The sequence below is a fragment of the Periplaneta americana genome, chromosome 17 (genome assembly GCF_040183065.1).
Source record: "Periplaneta americana isolate PAMFEO1 chromosome 17, P.americana_PAMFEO1_priV1, whole genome shotgun sequence".
Taxonomy (NCBI): domain Eukaryota; kingdom Metazoa; phylum Arthropoda; class Insecta; order Blattodea; family Blattidae; genus Periplaneta; species Periplaneta americana.
In genome coordinates, this window is record NC_091133.1 from 66,351,548 (window position 1) to 66,378,910 (window position 27,363).

The following is a 27,363-nucleotide window of genomic DNA, read 5'->3' on the forward strand; positions in this document are numbered from 1 at the left end:
TTTACTGCACAAAATTAGGCGCAGAATTCTGAAAATGCATCCTTATACACTGCAAATGTTGTTTCGTTAGAAGAAAGGTGATTATGAAAAGAGATACAAATTTTCAATACATGTATTAACTCAGGTGGAAATCTTTAAATATTTGTTTGGCGATACTTTGGCCTGGCTGAAAATCTACGTACCTATACAGGTAAAAAATAAAAACAAAATTTATAGTCACTAATGGCCGTATTCATAGACATTTTTAGCGCGTGCTTTCGGTGGATGATCAGCGTTTTTCGTATTCATAAACCAGTGTTAGCGATAGGATATTATTTGAATTCTGTACTAGTAACCAGTGGATAGCAGGGGCTAGCTTAGTACGCTCGTAGCGCGTGCTGCGAAATATCTATGAATAGCACCCTAATATGTGAAGAGTCCACTGCAAGAATGATGGATGTCACTTTCTTGTGGAAAATGAACCAAGACTGTCAATGCATAGCTTAAGACATATAGAATGTACTTAGAGAGTTATATGGCATTAACACTGATAGTCATTGTCCAGTAATGATCGGAAAATCACAGTTAAGCTTTGAGCACTAAGCATTTCAAACTGTCAATTGCTTCTCCTGTAAAATGTATTCCAAATGACATCCATCATTCTTGCAGTGGACTCTTCATATTGATTTGTTTAAGCTGGTAAAAGTTATCAATATGTCTTAATTTTTTTATTCTAATGTTCCACAAATCTACTTCGAGATTTAAAAATGTAGATACATAATCTCAGAATTCCTGGTATCGGAAAGGTAGTTTTGGTCATAACGTCTTTCCGTCTGTCAGTCTCTTTGCCCGTCTATGTAGCCTGCTTTATCCTTAAGGGGTAAGGTACAGCTTACAGCAGTAAAATTTTGGAAATAGTCAACATTTTTTCCTCCATTACTGTACCTTGTACAATAATGACAATTAGTATGTGTAAAATACTGTCCTTCTGCTATATGAAAAAATATTTTTACGATTTAAAAAAAAAAGTATTTACATGTTTTTTTTTTCAAAATTCAGTTCACTGTGCAGTGATGAAGCGTTTCCCACATAATTAAAAAACTATCCACCATTCTGTGATTCAAATTTTTTGGGTGTATTTATACATATATCTACGATATGATGCAAGATAACTTCTCTACCCCTTTGACAGATTGTCTGAGAGAAGATAAATTCTTTTTTAGAAAATGGTCAAATATCAGTATTTTTTTTTTCACACAATATAAAAATAAAATATTATTTAGTAAGGAATGTAGTTGAAAGAGCATGATATTGAAAACACGAGCTTCAGCAATAAAATAAAAGAGAGAGAGGACATGAAAAAGTTAACAAGTTTACGAGTTATGAGTGAAACACTGCACAATGAACTGCCACCATTTTGAATCTTTAATATATATATATATATATATATATATATATATATACATATATATAATATTTTTAAAAGCGTAAAAGTATTATTTTCATGTACCAGAAGGACAGTGTTTTACACATGTCAATTTTCATTATTGTACAAAATACAGTAATAGAGGAAAAAATGCTGAATATTTCCAAAAATTGTACTGCTCTAAGCTGTACCTAATGCCTTAAACTATTGCCCGGATGTTCATATTCAGTTTCTACGCGCCATTGTATAAGAGAATGCTGTACAAAATTTATAATAATAATAATAATAATTATTATATAGTTCCTCCCTTGATTCATAAAATGTGAGAATGCAGAGAACATACTTTCGAAAATTATGTCTGTGGCAAAGGCAGGTAAAATGTCAACGAAAAGTATTGGATTCGGGTCAAATTTTTCCCGCCGATTTAATAAGAGTTGACCACTTTATTATTATGATTGAACAACGTAATAGCTCCGCTTTCCTATTAAAAACAATATACTGTATCTGACTGAAAATTATTACACTTAAATATCAAAGTTTTATATTATTACTTGACTTTGTACCCATGAATATTTTTCTCTTTATCTAAGTGTAACTAGAGGATCACGTGTACTGAACTTTGACATAATTGTGAGATGAAATCCCGTAATATTACGAAGACTCTTTGACTGATCTTAACTAAAATACTGTTTTCATGGCTCAAATACAATCAATATTGCAATACCGCTCTGTTGACGCGGTGTCTTAAATAACCGATTAATCATTTATCTCGACCTCATTTTAAAACTTTTTTTTTTATTTTTGAACGATATCTTGAAAAGAACCATGATATTACACTGTCTTTTTACCTACAGTATTCTGGAAAATTTATGGATTCTCCAAATTTCTGCAATTTCTCTGGTTGATGTTGCAAAAATATGACACAAATTTCTTTACCACGAGATAATCATGCGGTTGATACAGCGTCTTTAAATACCTGATTACGTATTTTTCTAGTTCTGATTAAAAACAGTTCTTTATTTTTGAATAAAAAAATTATGGCTTACAATAAATCTATCTCTTGCGTCACGCGCCGCTAAAGCGTAATTTTTTAGCCATACAGTTTTATGCTGCGCAAATAATATTAAATTCGTGGTTCTGTTGATGATAATCAATCAAGGATCTGGCGAAATTTTGAGGAAAGAAATGAAAGAGTTGCACTAAAACGTTCCTCAGTCGCCATGATTTTCAAGCAGTAGTCCCACTTATACTTCTCAGGATTTGAATTCGAACCTCTTACATAGAAAAAAGACGACGTTGTAAATGTTTGTCCAGCATGGACCGGTAAAAACGTAAGTAATTACCATAATACGTCATGGTTCCGAAGTCAGCCTTCCTTCTGAAATTATTGTAATTATTGCCGAGTTCCTGAGAGATTGAGTTGATCTAACTATATATTCTTAACAGAAGTTGCAGTTCCTATTGTTGTTAACGTATCGGTGTGCACGCGGAGTTTATTAAGGCACCCATGTATCTCGACACGGCAGTAAACTTGGCATGGCGCCGCCTTAACCTCGCAGCCCACGGGGATCATTAAGAAATTAGAAGCAGACCGGCAGGAAAGTGTTAATTAGTACAGAACTCAGATCAAGCTGTCGGATAAGTAACCAATCCTGGGAGATATTTTCTCTCCTTGTAGGCGTTGGGATGTAGGCATTCTGCGCGTGGCATTCATAAATTTTAAACCACAATAATTACGAAAGGAAATACTTTGTTTTTATTGCGTTCACCTTTCATCTAAACGGTATTTTTTCCATAGTTTCAGCAATAAATGTATATAATAAAATAACTTTCCTTTAATTTATTCGTAGCATAGTACACAAAGAGCTGACTTTATTTGAAAATGTTTATGAACTGCAAAGATTTTTGTTTGTTCCATTGAATGTTTCTATGTTTTTTTCCTTCGTTTCTTTATTTATTGTTTTTCTTTTTACTTCCTTTCTTCTTCTTCGAATCTATTGTTGTATTTGTATATTTCGTTGTTTCATTTTATTACCGATGTACTTGAATCAGTTTTTTTAAAGGGCGTAAGTCAAGAAAAGTAAATTTGTGCGAAATTGAAAAAAAAAAATTATGTTAGAGGAAAACTATTTGGAAATATATAATTCCGAACATGTGGGCTGATAGTTCAGGTTACAATTGTCGATTTTTAAAGTAATTACACGCATTATGATAATACTTAAGGTTTTATTGAGATTTAAATTAATTATGAGAAAAATCGCCTCTTCAAAAATATCAATTTTATGATCAGTAAAATAAAATATGATGCAGATATTTTCGTTCATTTCTTGAATTACTTTACTGTAAACCATACACAATCAACAACTAAAATTTATAACAATTATAAATAAAAAAAATAGAAAAATATCATGAATGATGAAGAGAAATCAGTCTTTTTATTTGGGATGTTATTACTGTTTTCCAGTCATTGTACATTGCATTACTGTCTGTAGGCCAGCTGAAAAGTTCTTCATAAAATGCCGTATGCTCACTTGAGATATAGGGCCTACTGCTTCATTTTTTTTTTTTTTTTTTTTTTTTTTTTTTTTTTCCAAGTTTTGAACTTTTTCCTATTTTATTGGCACTTTTCCTGCTGGGTAGACTAGGCTTGTTGGTGGAGGAGCAGATTCTAGCAAAAGTGCCATAAAGAATGATTCATTGATACTACTTCATACTTCGATGTATCCAACTCTGTCATGTGTACATTCAAATTTGAATAGGGTACATATTGCAAAATTGATTATCTCACTTCTTTGCTGTTCCTTCTTTCTTCAGAAACAGCAGTCCTTTTTGTAATGTTTCTTCTGTTCTCAGCTGTTCGCACTCAGTCACCACTGCCAATTGAATAATTTTAAAATGATCCATGCCATTGATTACTGACCAATTAAAACAAATTGTGATTTTACCGTGCACCTAACCAAACCAAAGAACAATGTTATTGGCTGCCTTTCAAGCAAAAACGATGGGTTTATCAATGTACTTTTGAAACTACGATAAAAATGACTATGTCAAAAGTCATAACTTACCCACTTAAAAAAAAATCATTTCACTTATAGTACTCACTTCATGTCTTTCTCTTATTCTTTTCCTTGGTTTTGTCCGTTATAGATATTTTATTGCCGAATCTTTCCGAATATTCGTTCTAAACGTTTCAGTGAGTATTGACGGTGGATATTATGACTATTGTTAGGGTATAGAGGGGTAATTCGGATAGGTTAACAAAAATTTTCAAACTCAGAAAAATCTTGATGTTGTACAGAGAAAACAAGTAAACATACAAATAGTACATTATTTTGTCGTACTGTGGAATTAATTTCACTAAAGATAAATTACTATTGAGACTGAAATTAAAGTATCCGACTTACCCGACCATATGGAAATGAAGAAATTAAGAGGGGCTAATTGGATACTGCTGCGGGGCAATATGGATATCAATGAAAATGCTATGTAATGTTGGTAGTTTCATGCATTGAAACAAATTTATTAATAACATGATTATTTTATAAGAATTTACCACAAATGAATTGTTTGAATTGTCTTCTTCCTTGTGCTCCCACGCACTTCTTGTTAAACTACTGTATACCTTACATTTCTGGGAGCGAATCCATTCACCTTTCAGAGTTGATGACTTGAAGTAGTAACTGATCATGCAAAACACACATTTATAATCATTATTCTCTTTTAACTTTTTTATTTTTTTCTTCTACTTTCTTTGACATTGTCCTAAGGCCTATCACTGAATTGAAGTTTAGTTTATTTGCCCTCTTTCTTTGCCTTAACAACTGCTACATTATCTGGTAATATGCTGTTCGTTTAGCTCGAGAAGATTTTTGCGTTCTTTTCTTTTGAGGGCTGGGAAGAACCTCTCTAAGATTTTCTGAAGCGATTCACACAGGAGGTTGCGAAGTACTAGGCTGTTCTTCAGGCTGAACTACTTCTTCGTTATGCATGTCTTCGGTAGTGGTAGTAGCGGAAGGCCTATATGTCTCAGAAAGTGCAAAATGGAAATCCTGGATTGCTTGAGATCTGAAGAGGAAAATTCCTGTAAAGGAAAACCCATTTACTGCCAGATGCAGTTGCCTTCCAAGCTTCATTAAACAATGAATAGAATTGGATCTTAGTTGTATTAGATCGTAGATTCCTGTGTAGCCGTGATGTTGCTTCACAATGATAATATTAGCTTTGAGTGACTTGAAAACACAACGATCGAGGAGCTACAAAATATGCGTTGTGTGCGAGGGAAGAAAAAGGATTTGAATGTAATTGTTCTGACGATATTCAAGAGCAGAAAATGCTGCAAGGGATGAATGACCATTTACAACCAGAAGAACTTTTCCTGGTGCACAATGTTCCTGGAAATTCTGGAGACATGTCACAAATATTCATTCGTTAATGGAAAGTAACTTTTAGTAATAATACACGAGACAAAAAAATATATATTTATTAACCGTGTAGCCCCGCGAAAATGTATCCAAATAGCCCCATAAGTTATCTGTAACCAAGGAGAACCTACTTACTGGACAATGCAAGAGATAGCTTCACCATCCAGTCTGACGGACTGTTACACACCATGGACACCATCACAGATAAAAGCGATATGATATTTGGTATTTGAAGGCAAATAAAGCTTACGTTCACTGACAACAATATTACATGATGCATATACTAGAGATGTTTGTTACTTACCGTCCGTTAGAATAATTCGTGTTGCTTGTCTCAGGATAGGAGAATTCTCACCAAACTAACCACAAACGTTAACAACACTCTTTCATTCACTGTGAAGCTAAAAACGACAAAATGGCGTCGTTGGTAGACATAGAGCATGCGAAAAACCTTAACATTATCCGTATAGTCCCGCTATCTGATTTACCCCTCTGTACCCTATGGTTATGTTTAACAAAGTTTAATTTTTTGCATATCTGAATTGTTAAATACGTAAAATATTTACTTTTCTTGGTTCTGATACTTTGTCTAGATTATCTTGATTTAACAAAAGAAGAACTATTCTTAATCACATGATACGGAAATTAAAATAATTATAAGTTAGGAAGTCATTTCATTTAATAGGCTATCATACGAGGGTCATAAAATGTTTTTCCACAATACATTCATTGCAAACAATCTGATTTTTTGTCATTGTTAACAGTGTTTTAATCAAAATCCTAATATGTAAAAGTTATGCAATCTCCTCGATTAGCACACATTAAACATTGACTATTGGTGGGTATTTATATGCGGCCTAAAATATTTTAGCATTAATGTAACAGTGTGAATTTATTAACGGCCAAGTTCGCCAATAACAAAATGCATCAGAGAGCTATATACAACTTCAGCTCTTCGTAAAAAATGATCTAATCCACTACTCGAAAGCCAAAATTCATTATTCTTCCAGACAACGCACGGTGCATTATTGCATTCCTGCGATTAAGTTGCTTCAGTATTGGCTATGGTGGGTGTTAGAGCAACCTCCATGCTCTCCTGATTTGAATTCATGTGACTTCGATTTGTTGTTTCCAAAGCTAACAAAGTTAGTAGGCAATATTTTATTCAATTCATAAGAAGAAGGCCTTCAAAGTATAAAGCTATCCGAAAACACTATTGATAGAATGTTGCTTACGGCATTAGACGTCTTGCTGAAATTCAGTAACGGGATGTTGAGAGCGTGTATTTATTAAGATTCAATTTTCGCCCAGAGAAAAATTCAATGCAGATTTTTAGACTTCAGTGCTTCGTGGAGAACGCCCTAATTTGGTTCTCGAAGACCAAAAACCCATTATTATTCAAGACAAACCATGGTGGTACATTACCACTCTGTGAAAAGATTGACTTTGGGAAGTGTTAGAGCGCTCTCCATACTCTCTTGCTATGGTCTATGTGACTTCGACATGTTTTCTTATAAGCTAAAAGAGTTACTACGTGGCAAAGACTTAGCCTTAAACTAGTAAAGAGATGTTCATCGAAGTGTGAAGCGATCTGCAAACACTACTGATAGATTGCTTACCACGGCATCAGATGTCATACTCAAATTTGGAGAGATTATTCACATGCGTACGAAATATGTAGAAGGAATGTAAGAGTAAAATTATTGTTGTGCCGCGTTGCTTCTCTGACCAAATTGTTGTGATGTCGTACTTCTGAACACCAATTTTGTTATGCGCGACAACTTAAGTCAGATGGCTTGCAGAAGGGATGGCTACTGCTTTCGACTCCTACTAGGCCTAAATACTAGAGATGAACAACGATCGAGAAAGCAAAACTAGCAGCGCCCGCAAAGCCGAAAACCCGCACGACAATGTTCTATACGTAGCGGCCTTGACGTAAAGACTGCTTGTGAGTGTTTCGACACCTCGAGATTGATCACTCCCGAAGTCCCGAAAGTCAAGCAGCCTTGAATTGCCACAGTTGTTTATACATGACCGAACTTTTATCTACTTTTGCAACTGTCATATACAGTATGTATTAACAATCAAGTACCCTTATTGAAACATCGTCTCTGCCTTTCAGTGCATAATAATCCGTTCCCCAGCCAGTATTATTATTATTATTATTATTATTATTATTATTATTATTATTATTATAATTATTATTATTAAATCTCTGACTTGCAAATACACCTATTTTATTTTATGCTGAATTTTATTGAAATTACATAAAGACCTTAAAATTACGAAACGTTGTTACATATTTCTGAGATGAATATAAAAAGACTATTACTGAGTGTGACGTGAAAATGTGAAAGACCATTACGGACTCCTAAAGTGTAAAAGGACTCCGTACTCAATTTTAAAGAATGTTAAGGTGCGAAATTCTTAGATAAATTACACATAAATAACTGAGTATAAAATAAGAACGAAGCGAAAAGCATGTCCTGCTTCAGAAGCTTATAAACATGACAGCTATACCTCTCTGTCTCCTGTATGTATCATTGGTAACCATAGGAATGCTTTACCTTTGCCAACTCTCTAAAGCTCTCAACAATTATTCGGGCAGCATGTAGAAAGACAAGAAGTTGGTCTTGTAATTTTCATTGCAAGAAGAAGGAACTTTCTATAGATGTCTGACGTAGAACGTGTGCACGTGTACAGAATATCGTACACATACAGCTATGCTAATGAACTGGGCTTTTGGTGGGCCTAAAAAAATTCGTCGCTTGCGATTGTTTTAGCAGTGAGGACCACGTGACACGCCAACACACAACACTGAAATTCATTTGCATGGTAACAAGAAGAGAGGGAGAGCGACTCACTTGTTTTTAATACTATGCATTATAAGGAAGTACCGATATAGCGAGTGTTCAAGAGTTGTGCAACAGATGGATTTATGATTCCCGTGTGCCGTACGATAACTCAGACAGCGAACACTCTCTCTGAAAAGCCATCTTGCTCTCCGCTATTTGCTAGTCTCCTGTAATTACTATTCGCAACCACTCGCCCAACAATGCAGCGTAAGACAAAACACGGGGCGGATCTGTCCCCATTATGAAGACACTGACTCGGTAGAAGTTTTGGGAGTGCAGGGCACACACCAACTTCATGAGCTCTGTAATAACACACTTCTCAACAAAACTTGGATGACTTCACTTCATTGTTGGTTTACTGAAAAGTGATTCATAAATCTTTCCTTTCACAAGTGTTTCTGAACCGCAGTGCGTGGGACTGGAATGGAACGTCATTCTCTGATGCACATTAAAACATCTATGAATTTTCTCGTGAAATTCGACTCAATATTACTGTGAAAATATAATGGCATTGATCCCCAACAAGCATTCGGTTATTAAACGGCACTGTATCAACTCCTGAACTATATAGTGTTAAAGGAATTCTACAAAGCAATATGTATTTTCTTCAGGATTACCTAACATTTGTGTTACATTTGGAGAAAACCTCGTAAAGAAGACCAACCATGTAATGAACTCAAGCGATGCAGAACCCACTCTCTAGCAAACCTCGGATCACTAAAATCGTTTGTTAAACCATAAAATCCTAATATAGATTTGTATGTTTCCTTTTCCTTGTTCATGTTTTATAAATTAATTTGTTAGTCGTGAACATTGTAATTGGGCTTTGCCTGTTGTGTTCAACAACAAATGAATAAATAAAATAAAATAAATAAAAAACTCTTGTTTACTTACGTATTCCACTCGCAATATGTATAATTTCAACGCATAGTTTGAGCATAACAAGCGATTGAAGATGGTAAGTGAGAGAAAATTGTTTCGGATATTTTCAGTAATTATGCAACAATGGTTAAACTGTTCATTAATAAATAAGTTACAAATATATAGAACTCTTTATTTACGTTTCACTTTACATTTAAATTTGTGTTATCTAACTTTTATAGGCTATGTATTGAGTTATTGACATTAATCATTTTCCGCGTCAGGCCTACAGGTTTTCTCTAGTGCAGGTTGGTAGATAACTTATACGTTACCCAAAGTTAAGAGTAGCCTATTACAAAACGGATGAATATTGTTTAATGAGTTCCAATACTCTCCCGTTTCAGCCTGAATATTAGTCTCATGTGTTTCCATTGATGGAAATTTATAGAGTTACTGTATAATAATGCCATGTTCCGATTGTGATATTTGCACATGTGATAAATTGGTTTCATTGTCATTGTACTTACTTCTCTCCTAACGTTCTACCACTCTAGTTGCAAATTGAAGAATCATAGGTAATATCCTGGAAAAATGATATATAAAGCTTAATTTTCACGATTATACTCTTGCATGTCACAACTTCATTAGATAAAATAATTTTTGGAGATGAGTTATTTATGACATAACGCATGCTTAAATTCAGGTGAGATATTTGCGTCAGAACGGAAAAGAATGCAAGCGCCGCCAAAACATCAAATATGAAATATCAATAAAACAAAGGTTAAAATTTAAAGTTAAAAAATACAAAGTAAGAACATTAAAAATGTATGCTACGAGCTTTCACTTACATTTTTACAATTATTTCTGACTTGGTTTTGTGATTGGTCATGCAAAATTTGTATAAGTTGTTAATTTTATTAGTGTGAGTGACAACTCGTTTAAAATTTTGGTTACAAGGTGTGAAATATATGTATTCACTGTGCTCGTGCACATTGGAAATGAGATTAACATATTGGATAATTTAAGAATGTATCTGATGATGTAGCAGGCGCGAAGAAAATGTTAATACAAACAGAAAAATATGTCATACAAAGGAACCACTCATTAAATATTTATATGATAAGTCATGGACTGAAAATAATAAAATAATTTAATTGAATTCACTATGACATCTGAAAAAATCCTCAAAATGAATTGTAAAAAAAATGAATTTTTAGCTTATGGTTGGTTTATAAACGCTTGTTTTGATGTTGATATTCCCGAATTGCAAGGATGAATCTTTGCATATATTTATCGATATCCAAAAGAAGTAAGTCATAAATATGTGTGTGAAATGAAACATTCATATCACCATATCTCAAAATGGAGATTTTGGACTGACATCCTTTTGGCTTCTGAGATTCTGGAAAAACAAACTTATGGATTCCATTTGATTAACTAGGCCTATCTATGAAGCAAACAACCGATGAAGTTAATGCTAACGCTTGAGTATTCGTGTTTGGTACCACAAAACAACAATTATTAAGTCATAGCTTCATTAATTATCTTCTGTAGTTAAATCAATTCCGCCATATTCATCAGATATGACTTGTTTGGTAGCGGATGATTCATATGAAACAAAGCAATTTCGTTGTAAATACTTATACAGATATGTGGTATATGGCTATAATCAATAAAGAAATAAAGAAAAATGGTCTCAGTCGGGATAAGTTACCTGGTTGATGTTTTTTTTTCCGGAGTTTTCCCTCAACCCAATAAGAGTAAATGCTGGGTAACTTTCGGTGCTGGACCCCGGACTCATTTCACCGGCATTATCACCTTCATGTCATTCAGACACTAAATAACGTAAGATGTTGATAAAGCGTCGTAAAATACCTACTAAAATAAAAAAATGAGAATGATCATTAATAATATTAGAAAACTGAACCATTGTTACTGTTGCAACTATTAAAATTTGTGTAGTACTCTTCGTCATTAGGTAGTCCGCTACGGCAGAAATAGTGTTAAAATCATTAAGTTGTCTGCTGTAGTTAAAAAGCCTTTGGCTAATCAGTCTTTGAAAGAATGCACGTTTTGCTATATCTGTAATTGAAGTTATTTGCTGCAAACGTCAAAGCTGGTGTTGAAATGCACACGTGTCTTTCTCTGCGATTTATTCATTGTATTACTAAGTACAGTGTTTTGAAACATTTTGTGGTGTTTTTATTTTTAATGAATTCGTATGAATATATTCATATTGCGCTGCGGCACATGCTGCAGGAAGTTCTACGTTGGCTTTGAGTCGAGTGTTTATTCACGGGTTTGTGCCATGGGGATTGAATAAATGCAGAAATTGGATACATTTTGTAATTTTTGCCACGCATCTGCAATAAGCGTAATAGATGTTGTCAAAGTGACAGCTGAAATGGTTGTTACGTGCATGAGCGATCAAAACTGCAAATTACTTTTACTTTACAAATTATTCAATTATTTTAATTCGAATTAGGTGATATTAAAGCTTTGTAATCACAGATTACTTCCAGTCCAATATATTAAATGTTTTCCATGCTATTACGCAATGTAATAGGATTACAATGCTATTTAGAGAATATTCCTACGTTTAAGTTTATATTGAAATAACGGAGGTAATAATAGCTATTGATATAATGTTCCCTTCAACTACGGAGCTATTTAAATGGGTACATCGAAATAATAATTCGCTGATAATAGAGCAATGATGTAGTAAGAATGGCTGGGATATCAAAATTCAGTGAAGCTTCCATTAAACTACAAACCGTGGATCATTAAACAAATTGGTCGTTTAGATGGATCTTCTTTAAAATATTGAGGTTTATATTTAGATATCGTGTTTTAAGTCCTTACAAATAGCATCATATAAAATATTTCCTACGCTATTTTTGAAACAGAACAGGACATCTCTCCAGCAAGTCATTGTTAACAAAACATTATTATCTACTAGCCATACCCGTGCGCTCCGCTGCACCTGTTAGAAATAAATATAAAGTCATTGCATAATTAAAATAGGACGTTTGATCCAGGCGTTTGATAGAAGGATAAATCGTTTAATATGTTACTTAATTTAAATTGTATTTAAATAATTAAAATGCCGTCATTTTGGTCCAGAGAATACTCAGAAGTTACTGTAATAACATTATAGCATTATGTCCATCTAGAGAAACTACACTTTCCAATGGTGAAATAATAATTAATTATACAAATCGGTTAATTTAGCTTCCGATATTACTTCATACAAACACAGAAACATTCTCTGTAGGCTATCTTTCATAGCTTTCGATTGTTGTTGTCCAAGGCCCCTTATAGACGAAGTCATTTTTTATTTCGTTTCACGGCCTTAGATGGCAGTTATTTTAATTTTAAAACTCATTTATCTCATTAAATATCAGTCCTATCAAAATTTTTCAAAGAATAAAACTTATCGAAAATGATTTGTAAAGAAACGTTTGTTATGTAATATTTTTCACAAAAATCAATAATACGCGAGATATTTAGATTTATTTAATTCAGGTCCCCTTATAACCCCCCTTTTAAATAATGTATTTTGAATGCCATATAGCCTAAAATCTAAGTTACAACTAACTTAATTTATATTCCAATTTTGATCGAAATCCGTTCAGCTATTATCGCATGAAAAGGTAACAAACATACAGACAGACAGACAGACAGACAGACAGACAGACAGACATACAAACAAAAATTTCAAAAAAGTGATTTTCGGTTTCAGGGTGATTAATTATATATGTTAGGACCGATTATTTTTGGAAAATCGAAAATTACCAGAAAAATTTCTGCTACAGATTTATTATTAGTATAGATATTAATATTTTCTAGAATCCCTGATTGAATTCTTTTAATAGGATGGGTTGGGGGTAATTTGGACATAAAATAGCCTTTTTTAAGTTTAGAGATCCATAGCCTGATAGTATGATAACATTTTCCAGTCAATTTTTTATATGTAGGCACTGTAACATTCTAGAATGATTCTACTGCATTTTCACGTATGTTGACCTCTTTTTACCATAGTAACAGTCCTTAATTTAACTATACTGGCCATTGCAATATATATGGAAATGACCAGGCCGACATATTGGCTAAAAAAGGCGCCCAGATAACCCAAACACCAAAACAACAAATACATTATTTTACACCTAAAGTAAACATCAGGAATGTTATCCAAGAAGCTTACGCCCAGGATATTAAGAACAGAACACAAGAGAAAGACTGGCAAAGGAGCATCTTAGAAATACCAAATAGATCAAGAAATGAAGAAGTCGCAAAGTTCCGCTTATGCACTGGGCATGACTGCCTAGCTCAACACCTCCATCGCTTTGGCTTACTTCCAGACCCAAAATGTACCTTGTGTGATCTACAAGAAGATATGAACAGGGACCACCTACTTCGCTGTCCAACCTTAACCAAGGTGAAACTGTGTGACAGATACTGGGAGGCGAGGAACTTAAGGAGACAATGAAGGACATTTTCTTCTCCTTTTGCATTCTATGTCTTATTTTTTAATATTGAAGTTGTGTTTAGATCAAAGATGTAAATCTCAGTACCTATGATTGGAAAATATATAATTAAATAAATTTATAATTAAAAAATAATTATTATTATATATTTCTTCCGTTGATACAATAATTTGAAAGTAGCTTTTTTATTCATCTTCATTTTCTTTCCCATAGTCGAAATATTGTAATGCAACAAAATATTTATTCCACAATGTTTATGAAAATACATGTATGTAGAACTCTGGACTATTGAAAAATTCGCTATGGATATATTATAATTCTGGTTTTCTGTGTATAACATTTTTCTCCTAAAACTTTTACGAACATTTGTCACAGGCCTATTTGCTCTGTAGTATCAAGAAATAAATAAATCCGGGAATGATGCACATGAAGTGTGACTATATTTAGTAACCATTATTGGACCAATATTTAAAATCAAACACACACGCACACAATGACAATACACTACAAAAATCGTTAGGTGATATTCTTCGTGAACTTTTGCATTATTTGGAATAAACTAACAAATGAGTTTGTCAAGTAATTACAGATAGAAGTAGAGATTTTACAAGAGATGTGTAATTATTTATACTTTTCGTTTCTATCCCTCTTTGGCCGGGAACGAATCCTGGGAATACTATTCTCGTTAACAGAGGATTACCTGTCTGTAGTAGTATTTTTTTTGTTACGCGTAAGTGAATCATTAAATAAGACCAAATATCTTGACATTAAATCGCTTTCACATGCCAGTTTTGCAAATAAATGGGTGCTCACAAATGTGGGCTAAGCATCATTTTGTAATAATGGAGAAAATTGACTTTCGAATTCATGTAAAAACAGAAACTTATTACAAAGGAAATAATATATTTTTATTTGATAGCAAAAATATTAAAGAAAGGAAAATAACATCTTCTTTATTTGATGATTTCCAAAGTCAATTTTTCCCCCATTATCACCAAATGATGGTTATGATTTTTTGGGAACATCAATTAATAGAAAAATAAATAAATAAATTAATAATGAAATATTACATATAAAGCATAAAGTATGTAAATAAAGTGAAATATCTAAATGTTGCTTTCACAAAATAGTAATATATGTTACAAGAGCGGTATGTTGACGTTTTCATGGTCGAGGAAAAGATTGAAAAAGCCAAACGTAGTTAAGCTTTTTTAATTTCCGAGAACATGAAAACAAACATACCGCTCGTGTATCGTACATTATTTTGTGCGAAGATCGTTTATTACATACCTGAAACACGAATTTCTAATTAGTTGCAATGAAATCTCCATGTCGGTTTCTGTTTATTGACGGCAACTTCGGAAAACCAAAATATCTTTCTTCAACATTGTTGCTATAAAATGTTTTCTGTGTTTACTATACTCCAGCAGGCCGTGATATACGTCTGTCTTTTTTCCCCCCAGTCTATAAATGCGAACTTAAAACAAACGGTAAGGTTATGTAATTATCTATTTTTCATTTTAATATTTTAACAATATTATTTATATAACATATTGCAGTAGGCTAATAACATCGGCATCAGTAATCTTGTTGATTTTTTCACGGCTTCCTTAATTTTACTTGTATCAGGAATGCAATAAGTTTCGTGGAGTAGTAGACTTTACTTAATTTTTGCAAATATTTAAAAACAATAATTAACATTGCAATTTAGGTGAAATTGCAGTGGTAAGTTTCCAATTTATAATTATTACTATGTTAAACGTCTCTAAAATAATATGTTAAAAGCCTAAAGCAGTCAAATGAATGTCGCGCTTAAGCGGTAAGAAGAGGGAAATTGTTATATGTTACGTTGGGAATACTGAATGTGGTATTTCACACTTACCGCGTATTGGTTCTGTGCGGAAACCAAGCAAATACGCACGATCTCGCACAAAAGGCTTTTATGTGAGATTCTGAACACGAAATGTTATCTTATTTTGGTGCATATTAAATTATTTCATTTCTGTGTATTTTTTAATAATAGTACTTCGAGAAATAAATTATTAATTATCATTTCCAACATGATAAAGGAACTGAATTGTCTCTAATGCGTGAAATGTTTACAATATATCATCATCGTAACATTAATTCTAATTTAATTATCCAGTGTACCGTGTGAAGAAAGTAGCAAATGCTTTAGCCATTGGCTTTGAAAACATGTCAGCTCTTGAAGATGACACGAGGATGATATATGTTTTCGGATTTTCGTTACAGTTGATTTAAAACATGTTTAGAATTCTGTCAATAAAACATTTTATTTTGTAAATAAAATAAACTGATTTACTGTGATTATTAATAACTGTATAAACATATAATTTGAAACAACGATTGATCTATATTGATGATTACATTCGCTCGTTCGTTGATGTTCATTCGTTCGTGCATTCGTTCGTTCGTTCTTTCGTTGGTTCGTTCATTCATTCAAACGTGTTATATATGTGGACTCATAAACTATATTTAATTCAGCGACAAGCATTTTTATATCCTACCTTTTTGTGTTTAGTTTTGTAAATGAGAGATAGGAAAAAAAAATATTTTTTCAACCTGAGGCTGCCATGTCGATGAATCAGTTATTTCGATACCCTGATTGTAGAATAAATAAAACACTGATGTTACTCTTATATAATTTCGTTCTAGCACTCGTATTCAAATGGAGGCTTAAGCTGTACGTAGCACATAATGTCTTTTGCTGCTGACAGTTCCTTTGTGTGATTCCTGACCCCGAAGTAACACCTAGAACCTTGACTTCCTGCTCTTCGTGGCTAGATCCAGATGAGGATTTCAGAGCATAAAGAAGATGTAAAAAAGGAGGAAGGCTATAAGGAAAACTAAGAAAAGATTTTTCTGTTTTCTGTTGGGACTAAAAGAATGAGGAACGGGTGTTGGAGACGGGAGTGCACCTTGCCTCTTAGAAGTTATAATGTCTTGAGTCATCAATCTTCCGCCTTGACTGCCTACTTTCAACTTATGACAACAATACTCGAGACTGTTCCAGTGCCAGCCGTGGTGCAACTCAGATTACAATCCCATATGAATGAAGGGTTTGATGTTCTACTACTTAACATTAATCCAGTGGTTCCCTAACTGTGATCTACCGATAGCATTGGAACTTTGAATGGTCGCTAAGGAATGAATCATTACATTCCTATAGCAAATATTGTGATTTTTCCTCCTACTTTGCCTTTGCTTTCAACCACTCATTATTCCAAAAAATGTGATGTAAATTTTGGTAACTTTATGATTTTATAAAAACTTCACACAAATATTAACAAAAATTGTAATTTATTCATTCATAGTGTTCAGCCCAAGGAAAAGTCTTTCACTGCAAACCCAGCATGCTTAATCTTTCCTGTTTTCCGCCTTCCTCTTAGCTTCCGAATGTGATCCATGTATTTTAACGTTTTCTGTCACCTGATATCTTCTTCTGCTCCGAACTTTTTTCCGCTCACCGTTCCTTGCAGTGCATCTTTCAGTAGCCAATTTCTTCTTAGCCAGTGGCCAGGCCAATTTCTTTTTCTTTACTTGGTCATTTTCAGCATTACGTATTCTTTATTCACTCACTCTTACTAGCACAGCTCTATTCGTTATTCTGTCTGTCAATTTCACACGCTGCATTCTCCTCGATAATTATGTGAAATTGGGTAAAATACTGTATTACCATCAAGTAAACATTCTTTATACAGGGTGATTCACGAGAATTTACCGTCCCTTACGGAGCTTATTTCCGAAGGCATTCTGAGCAAGAAATGTCATGTAAACATTTGTCCTAATCTGAATATTTTGAGAATTACACTAATTGGAAGTTGTTTGTAAAATACCATTTTTTTTTTTTTAGTTTTTAAGGGTAAAAGAATATTACAGATAAAGAATGAACTATTCAGGAGTATCATTTCTTTAATTAGCTAGTATTCTGAAAATAAAAATGTGTTGTGAATTCCATAGTTGCTTTGTACATATATATATATATATATATATATATATTTTTTTTTTTTTCGATTTTTAACTACAAAATTACACAAATAAAGATTTTCAGGTATAACTCCCTGTAAAGTTGATTTGAATAATTTCGAGGGAAAAATTGTTCCGGAGCCGGGTATCGAACCCGGGACCTTTGGTTTAAGGTACCAACGCTCTACCACTGAACTACTCGGGAACTCTAACCTACACCGATCCAATTTTTCCCTCTATATCCACAGACCTCAAAGTGGGCTGACAACCGTCAAGCAACCAACTTCGAGTGCACACTAACTCCGTGTGACTTAAATTGTGGTTTTCTGTTAACGAACAGTGACGTGTATTATGCAAATCAAGATTTTAAGTCACACGGAGTTAGTGTGCACTCGAAGTTGGTTGCTTGACGGTTGTCAGCCCACTTTGAGGTCTGTGGATATAGAGGGAAAAATTGGATCGGTGTCGGTTAGAGTTTCCGAGTAGCTCAGTGGTAGAGCGTTGGTACGTTAAACCAAAGGTCCCGGGTTCGATACCCGGCTCCGGAACAATTTTTCCCTCGAAATTATTCAAATCAACTTTACAAGGAGTTATACCTGAAAATCTTGATTTGTATAATACACGTCACTGTTCGTGAACAGAAAACCACAATTTAAGTCACACGGAGTTAGTGTGCACTCGAAGTTGGTTGCTTGACGGTTGTCAGCCCACTTTGAGGTCTGTGGATATAGAGGGAAAAATTGGATCGGTGTCGGTTAGAGTTCCCGAGTAGCTCAGTGGTAGAGCGTTGGTACGTTAAACCAAAGATCCCGGGTTCGATACCCGGCTCCGGAACAATTTTTCCCTCGAAATTATACAAAATTACATTTTGTTGAGCATTTATCACTACAGTAATTGTTACAAATCACGCCGCTCTTATAAATTCTTTAACACTGTACATTAGGATGCATAATTAAACTGTAAATAATCAAGTTCCTAGGTAAAGTCGTATGATTTGTGACAATTTGTGATAAGTTCGTAAGAATGATGTCATTTTTAGTTAAAAATTGAAAAATAAAATCTGCAAAAAGCAATTAACAACACATTTTTAGCTTTAGAATACTAGCCACTTAAAGAAATGATACTTCTGAATAGTTCATTCTCTATTTGTAATATTTTTTTAACCGTAAAACAAAAGAAAAAATATATTTTACTAACAACTTCAAATTAATGTAACTTTGAAAATATTGCGTTAGGACAAATGTTTATGTGGCAATTTTTGCTCAGAATATCTTTGGAAATAAGCTCCGTAAGTGACGGTAAATCCTCGTGAATCACCCGTATAACACACACATAAGACTACAGACATTAAATATCATTTTTAATGTAAAACAGTGCACCTTATTCATCAGTCCTATGACCGTCGTCGTTGTCGTCGTCGTTGTCATCATCATCATCATTAATTTGCAAACATTGTATATCTGTGACAATTACAACCACGCATAATAAAATTATATTCACAAATACTAAATCAGTTCTGTGTTAAACATTTGGTAGATATGAGAACACTTTTTAGTCATGTGGTAGAATGTGTGCTTATATGGTTATTTTTTATGCTAAAAGGGGTCCGTAATAATGCACCAAGCACTTTGGAGAACGAAATAGATATAGCCGCTTACTTGTGACACAAACCTCCCCATACCATGGACATTAAATTGTACAAAGCAGTTTAATTGAAATCTACATACACACTTCTATTGTAATATTCACACAGACCTTTCATGTTAACGAACCAAATCACCATGTAAATTAAAATGAACGTGTTAATTACTGAGTGATTTTACAGACTACTGTAATGGTGCTTAACAAAATTTGAAACCTATTACTTTGGTAAATCACAATACATCGTATTAAAACACCTCGCTGGCAAGTTATAAATATCAACACTTCATTGAATTAATTATATATGCATGTAATTACATTTTTAACATAGCTGACCTATCAAACATAACAATTTAGTTAATGATCGCATCTCGTTTATTTAAATAGTTTCAAAACCAATATAATAGCAATAATAATGGCTATTATAAATAATGCCGGTCGTGGTTTACGCACCGGCAGGTCCACGCAGCTTTAATTTTGCGCGAAATTCATATCTGAGTTTGACTATAGCTGGTGTAAGGAGATATGTCAGCCATCGTCAACTGGCCTGCATATTAGTTCGGAGCACCGAGACGCTGGCTGAGGAGGTAGTAGTGTGTAGTATGTCGAGCCAAGCGAACGCATCCCATCACAGAAGCCAACTTTCTGACCGTACTGTAATTTAAAATGCCTTCTTCAATTGTGTTCTACACGAGTATTGACACTTAACATTTAACCGTTACTGAAGGAAAAACGAATTAAAAAATCCAGGAAAACTAATGCTAATGATCAGCGAAAATAATTTTAATAATTTTTTATTTACATTGTAATAAAATAATTTATTTTATGATATATAGTGTCAGGTAAAAAAATGGATAATTCATTTTATTTTATTGACGACACTTGAACAAAGGAATAGGATGACATGATTTAAATATTACTAATGGATTCGATTTGTTTCATATTTTGTAAAATATAAATATATAAATAAATATATTTGCTTTCAAAACCGTTACAATACATAACGGAAAAATACAATTTGTTTCTTGTCTTAAACTGAAAATTGATTTACTTATTACACAGTTCCTCTTAAAATAAATTAAGTACTGTACATGCTTCTTCCGTGTTTATTTTTATTATAATTATTAGATACTGATTAAAAGGGTTGAAGAAGTGAAAGGACGCCACTGCCATCACCTGAATCCTTCCCCCAACTCCTGCTGCACAGTTGATGTCTAGGGGTTAGAACTGAGCTAACGAGCAAACTATATTTGCACCATAGTGCACTCAGATGACGACTCCTGAGATATGTGCTTTGCCAATGTAATGTTTGGTGTTATCTTAGACCAGGAATCGGAAAAAATGGAATCATGATTACTGGCAATAGTGACGTCGCAGGTTCAGCGCAGTAAACTGTCTTTGTTTCACCCCCTCCCTTTCATCCAACTCCCCTACAACTCCAGTACACAGGTATCTATCAGTGGCGGGTTACCTGCTTAGATTTAGATTGCTTCTTTCTCAAAACCTACGTCTGTTAGGAAACGAAGACGGAAGAATGGGAGGAACAGTATTTGTTGTGCACATGATGACAATAAAGACGCCTCTTGTGTTCTGAAATTCTGATAGGCACTTATAAACCAAACATCGAGCGATATTACGACATGTCATAATGGTTATCATGAAATCATAGTTAAACATGAACATATCCAATGTAGTTGTAAACGGGAATGTATACATTAGGAAAATAAGGATAAAAATACTTTTCTTTTGTTAGAGCTGGACGGAGCAAAGCAATTAAAACATTAAAAAAGAACTAAATGAAAATAATAGTTCCGGTACTAAAATACGATGAAACAAGATATGAGTAAAAGGAACTCTATGCAGGTTAGTGCTTTAGAATTCGCAGAATTTTTGAAGTGCTCATTAAAACATGTCTGAATAAAGTTGCTAAAATTATTTGTCCAGAATAATCTGATGTTTTTAACGTTTATATTGTCCGTGTGGATTATTTCAAAGGAGGTTAAGGTATATTGGTATACAAGCTGAACGAGAAATATCAGAGGTGCATCAAACTGTGGTCTATTCTCTCGCTTTAGCCAGAAACACAGATATTGATACAGTAGAATTGGTAATGTTCACCCGCGGAGCTACGAAGGATGTCTCTATAGCTATATAAGAATATTTGCTCGATGTCATTGCACTTAAAGGAAATGCAACAGAAGAAGAGTTAGTCCAAGCATGAAGAAAATATATATAAGAAATTAATCTAAACATAAAGCAACTTGTATCTGTAATAACAGACTCGAAATATGACTTTAAAAAAGTTTACTAGGTGAACTAACGCTTTATTAAGAGAGCTGGAAATAAGTGAGGACATAAAATATTGCCATTGTATAACACACCAGACTAGCTTAGATTTATTTAAAATGCTGTCCATAGAAAATATGTATAGTCCTATCATAGATCGGATTGTATATAGAATTTGAAATAAGAGATTAAGATAATGCAGGTTTCATCCATCATTTAGTCTGAACTAAGACCAATAGTAATAGGTGATCATCATAATAATAATAATAATAATAATAATAATAATAATAATAATAATAATAAAAATGATAGTAATAAAGATAATAAATTTTCTATACATCATACCTACCATGAAGGAAAAAACTATCTGAGTGAACTGAATAATGGTGATGATGGTATTGTAATAGTAGCAGTAACAGCTGAAGTGGTAGTAGTAGTAATAATAGTAGATCTAGTAGTGTAGTAGTTGCTGTAGTATTACTTGTAATAGTAGCAATACTAGCAGTTGTAGTTGTAGTTGTAGTAATTGTGGTTGTAGTTTGAGTGATGGTGGTGATAGTAGTATTAGTAATAGTGGTAGTAGCAGCAACAGAAGTAGAGGCGGCGGTAATGGTAACACTAGTAAATAGTAACAGTAGTAGCAGTAGCAGTAGTAGAGGCGGCGGTAATGGTAACAATAGTAAATAGTAACAGTAGTAGCAGGAGCAGTAGTAGTATTGACAAGTCCTACTGACATGCGAAGTTGTTTACGGAATTGCTTGCAATTCATCAAGTTAACAAGACTAGCTTACATTCTGGGATGGTATGTAATATCTGGTGACTATAATAAGTCTTTGTGGCATCTGCTGGGTTGAAAATCTATTACTATGGATTCTACCCATCTCAACCCTTCAACTTGAGAATTATATGCGTAATGGCTCGACTGTGGTTTGAGTAGGCCTATGTGGCACAAATTAGACATGGAGAGTGAGGAAGAACCAAACTTAGGCCACTAATATTGGTCCATTGTGCTAATTTCACATTTCTAAGTGAAAAAAAAAATGAACTGCAAAATTTACCTGGTGTCCTGTTTCAGGGACAGAGTTCTTTTACAATTCTTAAATCTTCTACTGGGGCCTCTCAGCTTTACGTCCCACCCGGCGAAAGTTAAGTGAAGAATTTTATCGCCTGCGCCAGTGACTGAACGTGCAAAATCGAATTCAACAGCTAGGCCTAGTGGTCGTCAACAGTCGCTGAAATGTGCAAAGGGTAAGCGGTGCCGTCCCGTGTGCCCCGTCGTGCAGCAGGAAGAGATAGAGAGCATACCGCTAGCAGCTACGAGTGCACCATGGTGCACTGTGTTTTCCGCGGGTAAGAGACGCTAGTCCCAGGGTGCTCTGCGCTGACGACCTCTGAGCTAGACTATCGTAGACGACAACGGTTTCAGAGCAAGACATGAACTTCGAAACACGGCAGAATTTTCATTTAGTACAGAAGCAATCAGCAAACTCTTCAGAGTGTTTAAAAACATTCAATATTTTGAGAGTATTCATGAAAACAAGATAAGAGGGTAATGAAGATGAGTAATAAAATTATTAATATCTTACCTGTTTAAGTTTTCTTTTCACATTCCCTTGAATTCTGCAAGTTTAGAAGCTCCTGATATCTTTAACTAATTCGTTGTCGGAATATGTATGATAAGAACTTTGTTGTGTTACATTTTAACGTACCTTGTTAACATGTTTCGGCCTATTTTCGGTCATCTTCGGAACTGGTCGTTGTTGGTCTTGGCACCTCTTGTTTCCTGTGTGGGTGCGTTCGTAGTGTAGAGTCAAAGAGTGTATGTGTTTTGAAATTGAGTTGTGTGTTGAGAATATCGTTGGGGTGTGTAGGGCTGGCTGGAGCAAAGCAATTAAGACATTTAAAAAAACTAAATTAAAATAATAGTTCCGGTACTAAAATACTCAATTTCAAAACACATACATTCTTTGACTCTACACTACGAACGCACCCACACAGGAAACAAGAGGAGCCAAGGCCAACAACGACCAGTTCCGAAGATGACCGAAAATAGGTCGAAACATGTTAACAAGGTACGTTAAAATTTAACACAACAAAGTTCTTATCATATATATTCCGAAGTGATACAGTGTTAAAAGTTGTGTAATCAAGATGTATAATTCGTTGTCTTCCCAGATGGATAAAAGTCACATCATTCTGAAATTTATATTTAACTTCAAACGTGTTAGTGAATTCCATTGACACAAAATCCAGTACAAGCACACATCTCACTTTTGTAATCGAAAAACACGCAGTATTCCAGCGTATAAATTCTGTTTACCTAGGTTTTTTTTTGTGATAACAGGAAAGCACGAATTGATTAACAGGGATATGTTATACTCCGGCCTTTGTAGTACTTGATATAAATTTAATTAATGAAAATAATTAGCGTATATACCTGCTGGCAGTCATTTAAAATATCATGACATGTTTCCATGGAGCTCTGCGTCCCATTCAAGAGTCATTTACCAGACTGGTGAAATATTTGTATTAACAATACTTTTCTGAATTCATGTTTTAATAGCCGTTTAAACATGATGTATCCACTTTTATCCACAAACACAATGAAATCTGTTTACAAACCATGAAGAAGCATGAAGGGAAGACAAAGCGAGCTCCTGGGCATTAGTAGACATGGATAAAGAAAGGAGTATACTTTGCTTACGTAACCACAACATCAAAAAGATACAAGTGATGAACATCGTGCTATGTCAGTTCAACTCTAGAGAAGAATCTAAGTTGTAGGCCTACAAGTTTAATTCAGAATATGTAAAATATTGAGCATAACACTTTTAAGCTTTTACTTTATGGTTACCGGTACGAAAATTGCGAAAAGCATCAGCATATGACAACTGTCTGAATAAATCAACATATTATGTAGTGTGTTAAAAAAATCAATATTTTTAAAGGTTGTAGTATCCATGAAAACAAGAAGAAACTAATAAATGTGAGTCCTAAAATTAGTAGAGTCTAATATCTTACCTGTTCGACAACATCATAGCAGATGTTCAATGTGATTTCCATTAAAAAAGAAACATTCAGTATTCTGAGAGATGGTAGTATTCTTCTAAAGAAGAAAAAAGTCAAATAAAATGTCCCCTAAAATTGATATATTCGGATATATAAGTATTTGTTCATCAACATAGAGGGATGCTCTATGTGATTTCCATTAAAAAGACATTCAATATTCTGAGAGATCATTTCGCCGACACAGGAAATTCTGTAAAGGTCATGAGCAGGCTTAGGATCTGAGACAACTTAAAAATGAAGTGACGTTACAGTCCAACGGAGTACAGATGGAGTGAGGTGGCGCGTTGAGTTTTCTTTACCTGTGCGTTAGTGTAGAATCCGGTTCGTGATCAGAGATACAATATTCTTCCGCCTCTCCCTACGAAACGAACTCAGGCCATCACAGTGTATTTTCAATTCATAGTGAACAGTTTTCTTAACTAGTTTTAAGTATGTACTGTACATGGTTGTTCATTGTAACGCTAACGCCTTCAACGTCGTCGAGGGACATGAATACTTGAGGTATGTATCCTACTTCATTTTCCACGTCCACATCTGTGGAATAACGGTTAGCGCGTCTGGCTGCGAAACCAGGTGGCCAGGGTTCGAATCCCGGTCTGGGCAAGTTACCTGGTTGAGGTTTTTTCCATGGTTTTCCCTCAACCCAATATGAGCAAATGCTGGTTCACTATCGGCGCTGGACCGCGGACTCATTTCACCGGCGTTGTCATCTTCATCTCATTCAGACGCCAAATAATCTAAGATGTTGATAAAGCGTCGTAAAATAACCTACTACTACTACTACTACTCACTTTCCACCGTCACTAGATTATACTATTAACTGTTGAATATAACGCAGCACATTGACATCGTTGTTTACATTCACAGTATGTCTGTCTACTATGTTCAAGGAACTCTATAGTCAAGTTGCGCGTACATTGGTTGCTAAAGTGTCCCGGATCCTAAGCCTTGTCATGAAATATTATGAATATCTTCTCGAACACCAACACGGGCCGTCCTCGGTGGTCTCGGCGGTCATACGTCATTTACTTACTAAGAGGATTGAAACTATTAGTTTCTGGCAGTGCCTTAATAAAACCTGTCATGGTTTCTTCAAGTCTCATTTGAATTATGGAATTTAATTTGCTGTTATAGAGTAGAGTCATTGTAAAATATGTTCTTCTTCTTGTTCTTCTTCTTCTTCTTCTCCAGATAAGCGCTGTGCGTACAATTAAGGGTTTTGGTCCAAGTGAACACTTTAAGCCCTTATTCAATGAATATGGAATTTTAACTGTTTTCTCTAACATAACGATCGTATGTTAATATTTACATGAACATGTTTCTGGTAGGCCTATTATCTTCGCCATCTATTCATATAAGTAATAACTACAGAAGCCACACTTACACGAACAAATTATCGATCAATATCGACCAGATATCTTTGAACATCAGAGTACAATAACAGAAGGGAAATAATCTCAATAATTCAAACAAGCAGAATTGGTTGAGAATTGTCCCATCAGATCTCCAAGTCGAGCTCTTTAGTTACGTAGTCAGACATGCTAACCACTATTCCATATCGGTGGTCTCTCTCCCTCCTTTCTTGTCATCTTTATTTCTTTGGTTCATGTATTCAAACTTTTTACTAACGTCTTCCTTTCTTATTATTTGTCTTACTTGTTTTCCTCCTTTACTTCTTTGTTCCTTTTTCTGATTCGTTTATCCTAATTAAATTTTCTCTCGTTTCTTTATAGCTTCCTTCTGTACATACTTGTCCTTTATTGCTTTCTTCTTATACAATTTGTTTTTGTTTTCTTTAAAGAAGCGCTTACATCTATCTTATAATTTTATCAACAGTAATCTCACTAGAGGTTTTGATTTATTTAGAGAAAATCAAAACTCGAGTGGGATTTAATTGACTATTACACGATTAGAAGAAAGTATATAAAGATTAGAATTAACAAAGTACTCCAATACAATAAAATATTAATTGGCTTACGAAAATACAACTGCCTTCAAATGTATTATTATACCATCTCAACATTACGCTAGATAGCAGTAGTGTTTTATAATTACAGTTTCTTGTTATCAGTTGTCCCAACTATGGAATCTTCATTGAACTCTGTGGACGGTTACTAGTCAAGAAGGCTTTGTTGATTCAGTTTCATTTTTATTAAAACATTTGCATTCCACTTGAATCATGTGGATCCCAGTAATCAACGTCACTTGACAGATGATTTTCAATAAATCTTAGTATTAAACAATCTCTGATATGTGACTATCCATAATATCATATAGCAGAAGCTATAACAAACATAACCTAAATAATATAAACAAGTGTTAGAAAAGTTTTAATTAGGGATGATGAAATA

At 34.1% G+C, this 27,363-nt stretch overlaps 1 protein-coding gene and 1 non-coding gene across 2 annotated transcripts in view; one reads left to right on the top strand and one right to left on the bottom strand.

Moving 5' to 3' along the window:
• Positions 1-27,363, top strand: part of LOC138693303 (lachesin-like) — a 1,195,137-nt gene that overhangs the window by 526,873 nt on the left and 640,901 nt on the right. The window lies entirely within an intron of this gene.
• TRNAK-CUU (transfer RNA lysine (anticodon CUU)) lies at positions 18,150-18,221 on the bottom strand. The gene has a single exon. It is a non-coding gene; the product is annotated as a tRNA-Lys (tRNA).